This window comes from Cryptotermes secundus, unplaced genomic scaffold (assembly GCF_002891405.2).
Source record: "Cryptotermes secundus unplaced genomic scaffold, Csec_1.0 scaffold164, whole genome shotgun sequence".
Lineage (NCBI taxonomy): Eukaryota > Metazoa > Arthropoda > Insecta > Blattodea > Kalotermitidae > Cryptotermes > Cryptotermes secundus.
The window spans coordinates 81,825-98,358 of NW_019729209.1; positions in this window are offsets into that span (position 1 = coordinate 81,825).

A 16,534-nucleotide genomic window follows, 5' to 3' on the forward strand; every position below is an offset into this window, starting at 1 on the left:
GCTTCATTACGATGGTTCACTGGTCAGCCTGTACAGGCTAAGCTACTGACAAGACTCGTTAAATAAATAAAAAGATTACTATGAATAAGATAAATATTTGGTTGCGTGATAGTAAGCGATATAATTTAATTTAACCAGTGTCAGGTACGTGTATGTTATGATTGCAGGTGTAAATCTTTCAACATAATTTCCTTATTTTTATAAAATGAAAGTAAAATTATGCGGCATCTATGCTGTCTGTATGTCTCTGTATCTGTGAATCCGACACCCTCCATTGATTTTAGAATGCCCGAACCGATCTCTATTAATCTTGGTATATACATCAAGGCACCTGAGCCCATCTCAAAGGAGCACTTCATAAATCCCTCCCATCAGTCTGTGTGTCTGTATGTGTATCCCTCCTGTCGTTGTTAGGCAAAAGCTCAGTAAATTGTATCCTTTCTCTAGGTGCTAGATGAAACTCGGTTAAAACGTCCCCGCGCAATGAAGAATTGATGGAAGCGTCGTTTTCTATTTGGTCCGCGTCGTATCAAAGAGTAGACGATTTGTTCTTCCAAGAACTTTCTGTTTGGAAACTCTTTATCTTCACTGGTTTTCATTGTATGGGGGAAATAGACGCCATGAGTGTTTCGGGTATACTCAGGTCGGAATTCGAGAAACATTTTTTTTTCAGAGTTGAAAGGATGCAATTTCGATTGAGACGCCGAGGCGAAAACGTGCTGATAAAATATTCTGCTGCTCTTTCTTGTAGAAGTAATATTGATAATTTTTCCCCTTATAGGCCTATAGAGGCCGGTCACGGTGGCCGAGCTGTCTAAGGCATGTACTGTCTTCGCTCGCTTGGAAACCGGGATCGTGGGTTCGAATCCCACTCAGGGCATGGATGTTAATTTTGTGTGTGTGCGTTTTTCTGTATTCGTGTACAGGTAGAGGCCTTGCGACGAGCTGTTCACCCGCCCAAGGATTCCTACCGAATGTATAAGATCTAGAAAAACCGAATTGAACGGAGAAGTTCATGGAGGTAGGCCTAGGCCCACTGGGGCTGTAGTGCCAAGGGAAAAAAACGGGCCTATACAATTTAATCGAAAATAAATCCAGGTAAATATTTAAAATCCTGGCGATAGGCATATTATGAATAGGTATATATTTTTCGCACGACGAAGCTGGTGTAGACTAATTAATAAAAATCTGATCCAAGTGTTAAATAATTAATGGATATTGCAAGTGCACGTACGGGTATATTCCTCTTCCTCAAAATTTATTTACATTTTAATTCAATTCCTATGTACTTAATTTTGTTAATCGTCTATACGGAAATTGCTGCTTAAAATCACTCTCAGACGTGGCTCGAGACTGAAGGAAATCTGTTTTCCGGCTTTGGGGAGGGGAGGTAAACTTCGCAACAGCCACTTGGTGGCGTTACGGTAGAGTGATAACATACACCAGCAGCCCTTCAGATTGACGATGGCAGGAAAAAAGAGAACTTTTCTATCAGCCCTCCTGTCGAGCTACACCGAAGAACTTTCAGTTCTATGGAGGAACCATGTTATGAGGAATTTAATTAGAAAATCCAGGTACAGAGAGTTACGCAATACCATTTTTAAGTAACGTTCCTATTAATATACGTTACATACATCGAACCTGTTGTTATAGTGGTAAGGCTCTAGACTCGTATTTGAGAAGCACTCAAATCGAATCCCGCAGGAACTGAGTATTTTCGTGAGTGTCCACAGTCCCTACATGCAAATACCAGAATGTTACCCTGATTAGGCAATAGCCACTTCCTTTCCAATCCTTCCAATTCATTATTCACCTATCCTCCAACAATTCCATTTACACAGAATATCTTAGAAGGAAATGTCAATATTCAGGGAGGTTATTCTATGCGAAATTGTATATGTACATGTGTCTTCTTCCGAAAGGTTTTCGAGATAGATAGATATCGCTGTACAGTTCCAAAATTGTTGGTAAGAAAGAGGTATTACGTACTGTTTCTAATTCCGGTATTTATTGTTCCAATGACAATATTTTACACTTTACCTATTACAATCATTTTCAAAAATTCCACCGTCAGCATCTATGCATTTTACAACTCGTGTGAGAACATGCCTTTTCTGTCGTCTGCACAGTACCCTGCACAGTGAATGGCTCTATCTCGGAAAATTTTCGGAATAGGACACATGTAAATATGTATTTTCTTCTTAGAATGACCGGTATTATGGACTACCAGATTATTGATCTTTCCTCTTAGAACATTCTATGTAGTTTAGCTACTGAGAGCGTCATAAAGTAACCCATAGAATATAAGCCTTACTGTGGTAAACCCTACAGGGTGTATAAAAAGTAGCGTGTTATCACAAATCTATATATCTGAATGTTATCTTTAACGTATTTTACTTACTTTTGGCTTATTTAACTGGACTCTCAGTTTCTTAGACCATTTCGCGTTAATTATTTAATGATGATCAACAGAGAATGAGAAAGGAAGAGGCCTTGGCCAATTATGAGGCATTATTGCGTCGTTGTCTAGATGAATAAAGAGAGCCTAGTGAATCCCTTCGTGCCTATACACGGAGCTGCTTTATCTTATGTTTAATTACGAAATCAGATTAAGGAGCGTTGTTTAAGACTGCTATTACTTAAATTTTTTTCCCTTGGCACTACAGTCCCAATGGGCCTAGGCTTACCTCCATGAACTCCGTTCACTTCGGTTTTTCTAGATCTTACACATTCGGTAGGACTCCTTGGGCGAGTGATCAGCTCGTCGCAAGGCCCCTACCTGTAGACAAACACAGAAAAACGCACACAAACATCCATGCCCTGAGTGGGATTCGAACCCACGATCCCGGCTTCCGAGCGAGCGAAGACAGTGCATGCCTTAGACCACTCGGCTACCGTGACCGGCATTACTTTAAATTACAATTATAATTTTGACCACAGATAAACAAAACCCATGCTTTATTAGATCTATCTATTGCTCTACAGCCCTTTGTTGGACCTTGGTCGCTTTTTCAGTTTCTTAAATCTTTTTATACAGTCGGTAGAACTCCATGGGCAGGGGATTAGCAAGTCGCAATGCCGCTACCTGCACACAGAACACCACAAATACAGAAAAACACAGAGACATCCATGCCCGAAGTGAGATTTGAACCCACGATCTGAGCTGCCACTGTGTTCGACATGCTTTGTTAGAAGCTGCAATGCTTAATCAAACACAGATACATGCAACTGATTGTTCTCTTCCTCTGGGTTTCTCGAGAAAAATAGGCCTAAATTATTAAAATTATTAATGAGTGTAGGCATGCACTGTCGGATGCCGGGATCTTGGGTTCGAATCCCACTCATGGCATGGATGTTTGTGTGCGTTTTTCTGTGTTTGTCTGCAGGTAGAGGCCTTGCGACGAGCTGATTATTCGCCCAAGGAGTCCTACCGAATGTGTAAGACGTAGAAAAACCGAAGTGAACGGAGTTCATGGAGGAAGGCCTAGGCCCACTGGAGCTGTAGTGCCAAGGGAAAAAAATTAATGAACGTAAAGCCGTATACATACTTCTCTAGCTTAGCTAACGGGAAGTGTAATAAATTGAGTGAAAAATTGAAGTTGTTTTATTCTGAAAGTAGAATCCTTAATTGCATACAAAGTATTTAAATAATCAATCATATCATAATACAGGGTGTCTTTGTACAGTTTTCAGCTTTCATATCTATTAAAGTATAGAGATTCACGGTCTTCCAGAACGGATCCCTTCCCTCAAATTACGAATCGAATATGCATAAATGCTTTTTGTAATAACTTAAGTAATCTGTATTTGCTGCCTGTCGAAGTTCACGAAGTTGGTTGCGTTTCGAGAAGTTTTTTCGCTAACTAATTCTGAAGAGTCTAATTTGAAACGCCCTATATATAATGCAACAAATATTTAATTAAATGAACCATAATGAAACAAATGTTTAAATTAATTAAGTTCTCTAAATTTATTTTAGATGGGGGGGGAAGTGGTAGATACACAGGAAACTCTGCCTTACCTGAAGCTCTGGGCCTTGTGTCTCTGTCCTAAGCCGCCAGTATTCCACGACCGGAAGGCTATTTTCTTACTTAATGACGCTATCAGTAATGAGACTGCATAGCGTTGATGCTAGGATGGATAATGAATAGGAGCAGCTGATGGAATGGGAATTGACAGGAGGGACCGAAGTACTTGGAAAAAAAAACAAACAAGTACTTCGTTGTCACTTTGTTTACTAAAACCTACCTGACCTGAGCTGGGATCGGACTCAGGCCGGCGTGATGGGAAGGCGGCTACTAACCCCACGGCCTGCGACAGGAAGGCCGGTTGTCTGCTCTAAGTGCTGTAACATAACTGAATAGAAAGTAACTACAAATAATGTACGAGAAGATTGCCCATATCGGGTACAACATTTGAACTCAGAACCTCCAGAATATAAACAAGATAAAGAGCCCTAACTTCTGGGATATAACGCCATGAAGTCAGTTGAAATTCAACCAATGTTTCGGAGGAACATGTTACCTCCATCTTAAGGATCGGAGAAAAAGTCAAGCAGGAAATCAGCGTAAAGCAAGAAAGAAGTTCAGTTTGCTTGGTTTATTTTTCGACCCTGAAGGTGGAGGCAATATATTCCCTCGAAACGCCGGCTTGCTTTCAACGGACTACAAGGAGCTCGCAAGATAAAACTTCAGAAGCACTCGTGTGAGAAACTTAAATCACACAAACAGGAACGGTACCTGCTACATGCCACGTTCTGTCTGGTTATAGATCGTCATGAAGTGTTATGCGGTTTGCAATGTCAAACTGAGATACATTTTAATAATTTCAGATAAGAAGTAACAGCACGAGCATACAGGGTTCCAACCCTCAGGATCGAGAGGTTTATATTAGTGGTAAAATATTTAATCATGCAAGATTTGAGGTTCTCAGAAGAAACCACTGTAAGGCAGGTAGCAAGCGTGCTGCTTGCTACACGCTGGTCTCCTGCTTGGCTTATTCTTTGACCCTGAAGATGGAGGCGAATTGTTCCTCCGAAAATCAGTTGATATGTCAATTGATCACACGGCGTTATGTCCCAGAAGATAGAATTCTTCGTGTAAATCGTATTTTTGGTGCAACCGAGCACGGCCGCCAACCAGCCAGAGACGCTGTGAAGGTCCTTAATAATTAGTGCGTGCGGATTGCGAAACAGAAATTTAAAATAATCCACGACAGTTTCCTTCGTCATCCATAAAGGCTTTTTATTTTCCCCCTTGGCACTACAGCCCCAGTGGGCCTAGACCTATCTCCATGAACTCCGTTCACTTCGGTTTTTCGAGATCTTACACATTCGGTAGGACTCTTTGGGCGGGTGATCAGCTCGTCGCAAGGCCTCTACCTGCAAACAAACACAGAAAAACGCCCACAAACATCCATTCCCTGAGTGGGATTCGAACCCACGATCTCGGCTTCCGAGCGAGCGGAAACAGTACATGCCTTAGACCGCTCTGCTACCGTGACCGTCCCATAAAGGCTTACCATACATAATTATCTTAGGCTTCATAAGTTAAGCAACTTATGCAGTGTCATGAAATACTGGAATAAAGAGAAAGCACGCACTTTTCTCGATAAACGTATCATTCATTCACACTCCTGTTGCTCCCTCTGGAGCATAGGGCACCCGAGAAACGCTCGTTTCACTTCAGTTTATTGATCTTAGACAGTCGGTAGGACCCCTTGAACGGGGGATCAGCCCGTCGCAAGACCGCTACCTACAAAAGAAAACACAAACACAGAATAAATGTAGACAAATATCCATGCCTCGAGTGGAATCAAACCCACGACCCAAATGTTCGAGCGGGCGAAGACAGTTCATGCTATAGACCGTGCGGCCACTGGGATCGGCGGATAAAAGTGGACCTGTCCTTAGATCTCCATCTTCATGTTCTGGAAGTCCCAGGTTCAGCTCCTGGCCTAAATATCAGGCTGTGGAATGATATCTGTCTATTGCGTGGCAGTCTCTCTACCTTAAAATAAGCTACGGTCATTTTATTCCACTCTTTTCCAATTACTAATTCAGTCATCTTTTCATGTTATGCTACACAATTCAAGCAGTTGAAAAGGCATCTTTAAATGAATTAAAATTCTTACCTAACATAATATAAAGGACGCGCCATAGCTAAAGCGGTTAGTTTACTAACTTCCCATCGCGGCGGCCCGGGTTCGATCGCGGGTCTGGTCAAGTGGGATTTGTGGTGGACAAAGTGGCGCTGGGGCAGGTTTTCTCTGAGTACTTCGGTTTCCCCTGCCAATCTTCATTCCGCCAATTGCTCCACAATCACCCTCACCTATCATGTGGGGCTGGTACAATAGGCCAGCAGTGGCCGCAGTACAAGGGACTTAGTCCCACCCCACTAGCAATAAAAAGAAACACAATATAAAACTTTATATGAAATACTCATGTTGTGTTCGTGTTCGTGTCCGTGTGATTGCATTTTGTGCATGTGTAAACATAACTTGAGGCGTCACCGTTAAGGCGACGCCTGGCACCCACAATACTTCTATCTCCTTTAATAACTGAGAAAGCTACAGATGTACTCAATAGGCACTGAAGCACAAGGCTGTTGTTGTAAGACTGTGAAAAGTTCACGACACTTTAAGTTGTATTCCCATTTCTTTCCTTGCTTCTCATTAAATACACGTGCCAAAGCAGAGGCTACAGTTGGAAAGTTAAACTTCATGAAGCACTGTAAGGACATAGACATTTGTAACTTGATTTCGAAATAAATATATATTTGAAACCGAAGTAAACTTGTAACATCAGAATCTAGCTGATTAAAGAATCAATTTATTAATTAGCTGAGTAACCAACTAACTAACTAACTAACTAACAAGCAAACTAAGTCCATGGAGCAATGGTGCTCTTGACAAGTAAATATTCACTCAGATATTAAAAAATTTCCCTGACTTAACAAGGGAGAAGTTTCATTACTGTATTCACAAGAGTCCACCATTGATCGCTGTCGTTAGCCACATGAATCCAGTCCACAACCTCTCACATATTTGTTTAAAGTCCATTTTAATAATATCCCTTGAGTCGGTGTTCTTCTCTTGGTGTGGGAGACCAGATATTGTGGACTCTGGCCCGAGTTTGAATGTGTTGGTGAGGGCCAGCAACAATTGCAAATGACATACCCATCCTCTCGTCATAGAGGATGTTACGTAGGGACCATAACTTCAAGTGTTCAGTTGAAAAAATATACTGATCATTGGTCTCAAGGGTCTTGGCGCCAAGACGAACCGGTTGGCGGTAAACCACAGTCGTAACGTAACTCTTACTCTTACTCTGACTCTGAATTCAGTTGGAAGGGAGCCGCCATTCAGAGAGGACTGGAGTATGGAAGAAGAGGAATAACCATTATAAGAGCTGTTACCAAGCAACTATTAGTGAAGATACTGCGGGCTGCAAAAGACTTAGCGTGTAACCCAGATATCTGTAAATTGTGGACATCCGTGATGGCGCTGTAATTAAGTGTAGTCACGAGCCATATGTTAAAGTGGTAAAGAAATTAAACATCCAATCCGAACCCTGTCGAGAGTCACACTCATTCACGTGACAATATATAAATAGTTTGACTCTTCCGGTAACAATGCTGACTCATTCTGAGGCTTTCAGATACAATTATTCTCAGTCCTAAATAATGCCTTTGAACACTTGAAGAAAATAGAGACTGGTAGAGTCACTGATGATTGAAGAAAGGACAGTTGCAAATGTTTCATCCACGAAAAAAAAATATATATTCCTAAGACGTTTTCGGATATCGGAAGAGATAAAGCGATAGTCTTATGTTTCGATAAAGGAAACCTAGCGTACTCGAAATTTCGACGACATCAAGATTAATCTTTCATACATGTTAGGCGCGGAAATCAAGATTAATTTGTAGAGCAGAGACTTGTGACGACCGTTCAGGTCATGCTGGGACGCTGGTTTACTCCTGAGTTAAGAAGACGCAGATTGACTAATATGGTCACCTGTAAACAAGACGCAAAATTCATCCACTATTCAAATGGACTGAGAAACTTTCTGCCCGGATTAGTTATCCGATGTTTCTTGTTTGGACTGAGTTTAGTCACGACTTGAGTGAAATTAGAGACTGCATTTCGCTGTTTGCAACAGTAAGTAATCTGCATAGGTGGAAGAATCACTGTCAGCCATATGAAAAATATGTAAGCAGATTTTCTCTGAAATGTTGAAGAACATTTATAAGAAGTAGGTTGTAATTTCTTCTGCAAATGACGAATTACATGTCAAATATTTCAAACATAATTTAACTTTCTTTGCGCTGATTTCTTCTCATCTTCTTGGCTTTATTCCTTCTTGGGTTTCTCGCGTCCATTTCCCACAAAAATTTTTCTCCCAGCCTCAATATTCCAACCTCATTTTTTTAGGTACTCGATATTTCAATGATTTTGAAAGCTATTTAGAAGCAGCTGAAACTTATGAATTTCTGTATAGTTATATTGACTTATGCAGTTATAAACGCCTCACAGAATAATCTAAGTAGAGTCCTGTTCACTTGGATTGTTTTGAGCATGATTTTTCCATACAGCCCACCTGCTTCGTATCCATTGGGATGATCAACAGCTTACGGGCTGCAAATTGACAACATTGCCTGTCTTTACACTACTGAAAATACGGGGTCCAAAATCTTCCTGTCATTTATGTCGTCACAAAATGAGGTGACAGCTGATGAAAGGAAGGTTGGGATGGAAGAAGAATTTTATAGTCCAGGAAGCGCTCACGGCAATTTCTGCTCATAATTTAACTGAGATGCTTATGCATCAGATTGGTGAACTTGCGTAGTAAACTGGAAGAAATAACAGACTTAGTTTCTTTTGAAGAAAGCAGTCTTCTGGGATTTGACACCGTGTATATGTGGTGTTAACCGACGTTCCTCCGAAACGTCGGTTAACACCACATATACACGGTGCAAAATCCCAGAAGACTGCTTTCTTCATAGTCACCGCCGTGAAAGCCTCAAATCTTACTTAGTTTCTTTTGTCTGTCTGTCTGAATTGTACTTTTTCCCAAAGAAATACGCGTGCGTGTGACTCAGTTCTGCTCCAGCCCTGATCTAATCTTAGTCTTCTCTTGTTATGTGCAGGGACTGTCGAACCGCAACAAACGGGAGCTGTCAAACTGACGTGCCTAATTAGCGTCAGTAAACAAGCTATACATCTTCATGACAGCACTTTGCTTAGTTAGACAGTTGTTTAAACGTTCCTTATGAAATATAAGTACACAGTGTATAATTATAATTAAATTTGAAAGCCAAATTAGTGCGTCCTACCAGTTCCCGTTGACAAAGGACATATCATAAACAAACCAGTTTGTCGGATGAGATTTATTGAAATAAATTAAGTTCTTTCATATATGTATATTCTGTGGCAATTATCATGACAATGTATTGCAGTCTCCTTGATTTTCTGTACGAGTCCATCACAGTAATATTGCATGTCCAAATTCTTCTACTTTCACAGCCGTAAGATAGTAACGCATTGCCCATCACAATGTATAAACTTTTATTACTCGTTTGAAGCCTGAAGATCAATTACCAACGTCAGAGAAAACATCATATGGCCATTGCAGATATTAATAATCGGTTAGTGTTTTAAGGAAATAATGTTTATTCTAAGTCATACTAAATGTAGATACAGGCCGCGCCATAGCTCAAGCGGTTAGTCGCTGGTTTCCCACCGCGACGGCACGGGTTCGATCCCGGGGTCTGGTCAAGTGGGATTTGTGGTGGAAAAAGAGGGACTGGGGCAGATTTCCTCCGAGGACAGTTTCCCTCCTGTCAGTTTTCATTTCACCGACTGCTCCACATTCATCAGCTATCATCCGGGGCTCATACAATAGGCCAATTAATGGTCGAAGTACCAAGTGAATTCAGTCTCACCCCACACCAAGAAACTAAAAAAAAAAAAAGACTAAATATAAATACACGCTTTGGGCAAAATGCAGAGATTCTTAATTTCGCGGTGGCACTACATGATAAAGCATAATGGCAGTTGTCGTTTATGTTATACAGGCTGGGAAGTCGGTTCTGGTATTGGGCGAGACGACGATGTAAATTCCTGACGAATGCCGGCGAAACTCCATCTACATCGGGCTGGCATGTCAGCGACAGCGGTCCTGCGTGTTCAGTAGCAGGGTGATGCGAGCCGGCAGCATAGCGTCAAGAGCTGATGGAGGGCTTCCCAGTGGTCGAGGGTACCATGTTCGGAGTCGGTTGGCGGCGTTGCTGCTACGAGGGTCGCTATTGCCGCGCGAGATCTTGACACTTACGTGAAGCAGGAGCAGCTCCGACGGCTGGGACCGGATAGCGGTGTGTGGGCCGCACCTTTATCCGCTGTTGCCACCGGTGCCCCGCTCAACGGTCACTGGCGCTGCCCGCGTTGATTGGCTAGCGCTTACTTCTGTCTCTCGGCTGACCAGAAGTTGGTAGTTGGCCTGGAGTTGCTTTGTGGTATGCTCACAAACAGGACTGGATCCAAAAAACCATTAGAACCTTCACTTTAATAACTCTAAGTGTGCAGACTTCTTCAGCAGTGACCCACGTTTTGTAGAACCAGAGTTTCATTATCTCCTTTCTACCCTAGGCCTGCCACGTAACCTCTTCCCAAGAGATTTCCTGACTAAAATTTCGCGTGCATTCCTCGTCGTCCTCATGCACGCAACGTGCACCTAGTTATTAAAGTGACTAAATGAAAACGAATTACGTGAAGTTGTTAGTTAAACAAGAAACATAATTCGCTTTTATTTAATTACCATATTAATGATGGACGAAGATTACAGATATGAAGGTCGCCATTATGTAATTATCTCAATCTCCAATCTCTTCCATTCTCAGTGGTTGAAATATTCTTCTTAACACTTTGTTCTCCATCTGTTTTGCTCCTTCAGAGACCAGCTCCACCTGCATGTAACACTACAGAAGTATCTGCAACGTTTAGTACGTGTACATACAGGTATGAGAATGTAACTTGCTATTTCTTTTGTTTCCATTTGCCTACAGCGGATCCAGCACAGCAGATATTGCGAGGGTTTTTTTTATTGGTAGTGGGGTGGGACTAAATCCCTTGTACTGCGGCCACTTCTGGCCTATTATACCAGCCCCAGATGATAGGTGAGGGTGATTGTGGAGCAATTGGTGGAATGAAGATTGGCAGGGGAAACCGAAGTACTCGAAGAAAACCTGTCCCAGCTCCACTTTGTGCACCACAAATCCCACTTGACGAGACCCGGGATCCAACCCGGGCTGCCGCAATGGGAAGTCAGCGACTAACCGCTTCAGCTATGGCGCGGCCCTTATTGCGAGGGTTACTACCGACTCACGCCAGTTTGTGTGGTAGTCACTGCCACTAAACGAGGTGCAAGTACTGGAAGAGCTTTAGGAAGCGATCTGACTTCTCACTCTCCCTCCCGTTTTAATTAAATTAATACAATTATGTTGTTATTTCAAGTGTTATTTCTTTCTTTGAAGTTCTAGGTAGCGAATTATATGCTACATTGCTGACAAGGAGAGGCACTATGGGATGGAGAGTGAAGAGCGTTTCTTCTTCTAATGCTGCATAAAATTTAAATTTCTGAAAGGATTTTCTTTTCTGTAACAAATCACTAAAGGCACAAAGTATAAAACATCACATTCATACTGAAATACGTACCACGGCTGCAGAATAGTGCAAGTTTCCATGCATCACAGTGCAGCAAATCATCTCACGTATGGAAACTTCTATAAAGTTGGACTTGTGTTTAAGGTATGTCGTCATACTGGACTTCACGTCTGAATTGAAAAGTCATCATTATCATTATCATCATCATCATCATCAAAACGACACGATTTCTGCTGACGTGTTGTTAACTAACTCCACGGAGCCGAACCTTTCTTGAGAAGTCGCCATTTGCTCATTTACTCAAGAATTTAGGACATTTATTTGGAATCTTCAGTTTCATTACCGTGTTCACAAGAGCCATCCACTGGTGTCTATCCTTAGCCAGATCAATCCATTTCATACCACTCCCTCCTATCTCTCTAAATTTCATTTTAATTTTGTAGCGCTTAGAGCTCTTACTATGCGAAGACCGTCAGATAGGCGAATATACCTAAGACATTTCTAGATAACGGCTCGGGAAACATGTTCGCACAGCAACAGATCGACCCGCAACAATAGAGGTATTTGGAAACGAGGTTTTTCCACCTGGTCCGTGCCGGGGAGTTATCTTGAAGACAATCGGAGCGACAAAGTGTCGACCGTGACCCTGCGCGTCGTAGGAGGCGACGAAAAGGGAAGTCTCAATTCTGAGACAGTAAAATATGGTCGCGAGTCCCAAGGAACTCGGACCCGAGTAAGACTGCACTGGCAAGGGCCAGCAGCATAAACATAAGACAGACCCGTCCTCTCGTCAGAGAAGGCGCCCCACAGAAACAAGACCGTAACTGTCAAACGGTAATAATTAATATATGGTCATGAGCCCCAAATGGAGCTCGACACCAGGACTTATTGACTCACTGACCGTCAGTCCCAATGTGACTTTGACTTTGACTTTGACTTGACAAAGTGTCCATTAGTCTTCTATAGTCTCACGTGCAACACTATGTTCTATAAAATATATTAAATGTTATTCACTTTAAATTTTAAAAGTCCATCACTTCATGTTTCGACCAATGTGGTTATGATCAGGTAATAAAATTTTGGCAAGGAAACTGCTGTCTTCTGTTGTTGCTTATGTTGTTAAATGTTTATAGGTCCTCTCAGTGCGCACGTGTGTTTGAGTTGGTGGGTTTTGTTCTCTCCTATTATGTGTTGTGCTGCGTGTCTTGTTCTCGAATGCTTCCTGAGTTGGACTGTTCTTTCTTTTATGACGTGTTTATATCGCTTTCTGTTTTTAATTCTTGTATTCTTGTATTCTTGTTATGGGTGTCGAGGTATGTGTCGTTTATTTGCAATCCATCTTTACTAGTTTTACACACATATATGTTATTTCTTCAGTATCTTCAGATGTTTTCCTCTTTTTCTCTATTTTTATGACTTTCATAGTGTTATACTCCAATATGCATGTCCTTTATTTAATATATGATTTGATATTTGGACATTTCTGCCATCTGGCCCCTCATAACAGAAACGAGGTTACGAACTCAAAGAGATCAATATGATGTGACAGATTCTACATGGCCAGGCCGCACCATAGCTCAAGCGGTTAGTCGCTGGCTTCCCACAGCCACGGCCCGGCTTCGATCCCAGGTCTAGTCAAGTGGGATTTGTGGTGGACAAAGTGGCGCTGAGGCGGGATTTCTCCTAGTACTTTCGTTTCCTCTGCCAATCTTCATTCTACTAAATTCTCCATCATCATAATCACTCGGGGCCGCCGTGCCGAGTGGATCCAGCTGGACTCCACCCCCCACTAGCGAATTATAATTCGCTAGTGTAGAATAATTATTCTACATGGTTTTCTATAAGGTTTTACTCCCAAGTAATCAATTTGACTCCATAGATGGTGCTAGAGGTAGGCACAAATTTTCCATTTAATCCTATGCACTGGATTTCATGGAGTTGGTTTCTTGGTAGGGTTTGTTGCATAAAATTTTGACCTAAATTTCTATTTTAGTTACAGGTATATTCATGCTTTATCACAGTTCTTATGCAAATGTTCCCGTTATCTCCCTTCGTTACAGCCTGTTCTCACGTGTTTGTATAGCTGTAGTTACGCTGGTATGGGCTGGCCAATGATTGAGGTTAGCTCTTTCTAAGGGAACCTACAGAGAAGCGTCTTCCCCTCCCCTGAGGACGGAAACAGATCTAGTTTTCGAAACGTTGTGTACTCAAGTTTCTAAAATACCGGGGGATGGATATGGTTCAGAAACCCAGAAATTCTACATGTGGCCAGTCTTTATGCCAAGATTACCGTGGATCAAGAGGAGAGCACATTAGAGCCTCGAGAGTCGAGGAGGAGATAGAACCCTAAAAGCGCTCAATGAGATCGACATACATGACAGTATGAGGAAATAACTGCTGCGGAGACAGTGCTGAAGATTCATTTAGACTCTGAAAAGGGGGGCAACATCCTTAAACACGTCGGTATTCACCTACAGGAATACACGGTGCCAGAACTCGGGTCATAATTTCATTACTTTGTGTCTTGGAAACCTCAAGTCATACACAGCCTCGTTATTTCTGGTGGACACGGCATGAGCTGGTGGGGAGGGAAGCTAAGAGTGGGGGCTGAAAGCGAGACACTGCATTCCATTGTGGGCAGTGGAAGGAGAGGCACTACACGAAGATCTCTTGCGATATATTACGCCATTATCCCACAAGACTGCTTAATGGAGACTAGCTTTTTAATATTGTCACGTAATCTGTATAGTGTAGGTGGCACGATAACGTGTTAATACTGGTTTTACGACCAGCTGTCGGCAGACATCTTCACACACACCATCAGAGGTAAAGCTGTCAAAGAGAAACTGCCAAAATGTTCATTGCAGTAGAAATAGGCGGCTCCACAAAATGATAGGACCAAAGTCGATTTTTGGAGACCTGTCACCACACGAGAGCTCGGTCTTCTCATTACGTGACGCCATGATTTTACCGCCCTGTCAGTTCACACGGCCACCGTGTTAGCTAGCACTGATGACGTGACAGAGTTAGAGGGCACGGAACTGGGAGAATTTTCATTGAAATTACCGATGGGGGTGCTTTAGCAGTAATTATCTGAACCCTTAATAGGGAAGTACTGCCTCTAACATTAGGTTGGTTTAACGATTGTTTCAAGGTAAACTTCCGTGTTTTTCCTTAGTCGTTGAGATGTCCGACCTTCAAATATGCTATAACCGTCTCCTTAATAATCCTTATCTATTCTTCTATCAGCTCATTCGGAGGTATATTAAATATGAAGTTGAAATATTTTCGTTAACTAACCCAAGAATCAGTGCAATGGAGTGGTATTTATGAATAGTTTCTATAATATTAGTGATTGATAGCAGTTTAGTGTAAGAACTGTTTCAGTTGAAGTGTTTCGTTCGGCAAACACGTGTAAGTGTCGTAGTTACACTGTTTTAGAAAGATGTCCTACTCAATGACATGACCACCGACAGAAAAGAATAGTGGGAGAAGGAAGACGCACGGACGTGGATTTGGAAGGAAGTATAAAACTAATTTAGTTCTTCTTTCCATCGTGACGACTTCTGGCATGCGCCAAAAGGAAGCACAGAAAGTTAGGAGCTACAGAGAAACCGACGAGGAATGAGCGCAGACACGACCAGTTTTGTTTAAGAAACCCAGACGTTTTCAAGCAATAAAAGTTTTATACTGCAAGCGTTAAACTTCGAGAGAAATGACGGGCGTGGTCCATATTTTATGTTGTTATAAAGCAGCGACTGACAACATGCAAGACCATACGAGACACAGAGCTTAAGATGTATTTCTTTGGTCAACTGCATGTTATGTTAGCAGGAAAATAAATTTGCTGCATTAATGCATCTAGTACTTAACGAAGATCATATCAGGGCTTGCGTTACTTTCACATTAAGAAGGCAACGACCGGTTCACAAGGAGTGCACCAGTCACTAACACAATATATAGGTACTGAAATTGTTATTGTCGTAATTAAACATCTTTTTTTTTTCCTTGGCACTACAGCCCCAGTGGGCCTAGGCTTTTCTCCATGAACTTCTGCGTTCACTTCGGTTTTCCTAGATCTTAGCCATTCGGTAGGACTCCTTGGGCTGGTGATCAGCTCGTCGCTAGGCCTCTACCTGTACACAAACACAGAAAAACCACACAAACATCCATGCCCTGAGTGGGATCCGAACCCACGATCCCGGCTTCCGAGCGAGCGAAGACAGTGTACGCCTTAGACCGCTCGGCTACCGTGACCGGCTAATTAAACATCTTAACCTAGATAATTAGGCTTATGATGTGGTTGTGAAATCGGATTCCTTATTTTAAGAAAATTATATAAATTTTGTTCTCATGCAAACAAAAATTCAGAAAATAAATATTAGCAATATACTGTCTGCCGGTCACGGTAGACGAGCGATCTAAGGCATGCACTGTCTTCGCTCGCTCGGAGGCCGGGATCGTGGGTTCGAATCTCACTCAGGGCATGGATGTTTGTGTGCGTTTTTCTGTGTTTATCTACAGGTAGAGGCCTTGCGACGAGCTGATCACTCGCCCAAGAAGTCCTACCGTCTGTGTAAGATCTAGTAAACCGAAGTGAAACGGAGAGTTTCATGGAGGTAGGCCTAGGCCGAAATTGGGGCTGTAGCGCCACAGGAAAAAAAAATATATACTGTCTAATTACCCATCTCACTGATGTCTTTCAAATGGTCAAATGAAGAATATTACGATAAACAGAATGTGTAGCCAATATGGGGAAAACAAGGTACACTTGGAGGAATGTGGTACATGAAATATGTTCTACCTAAACAGTACGAAAAAAGATCGAAATATAATCGTCAAACTCAACCCAAAGTGGCTACTCAAACTGGGGAAC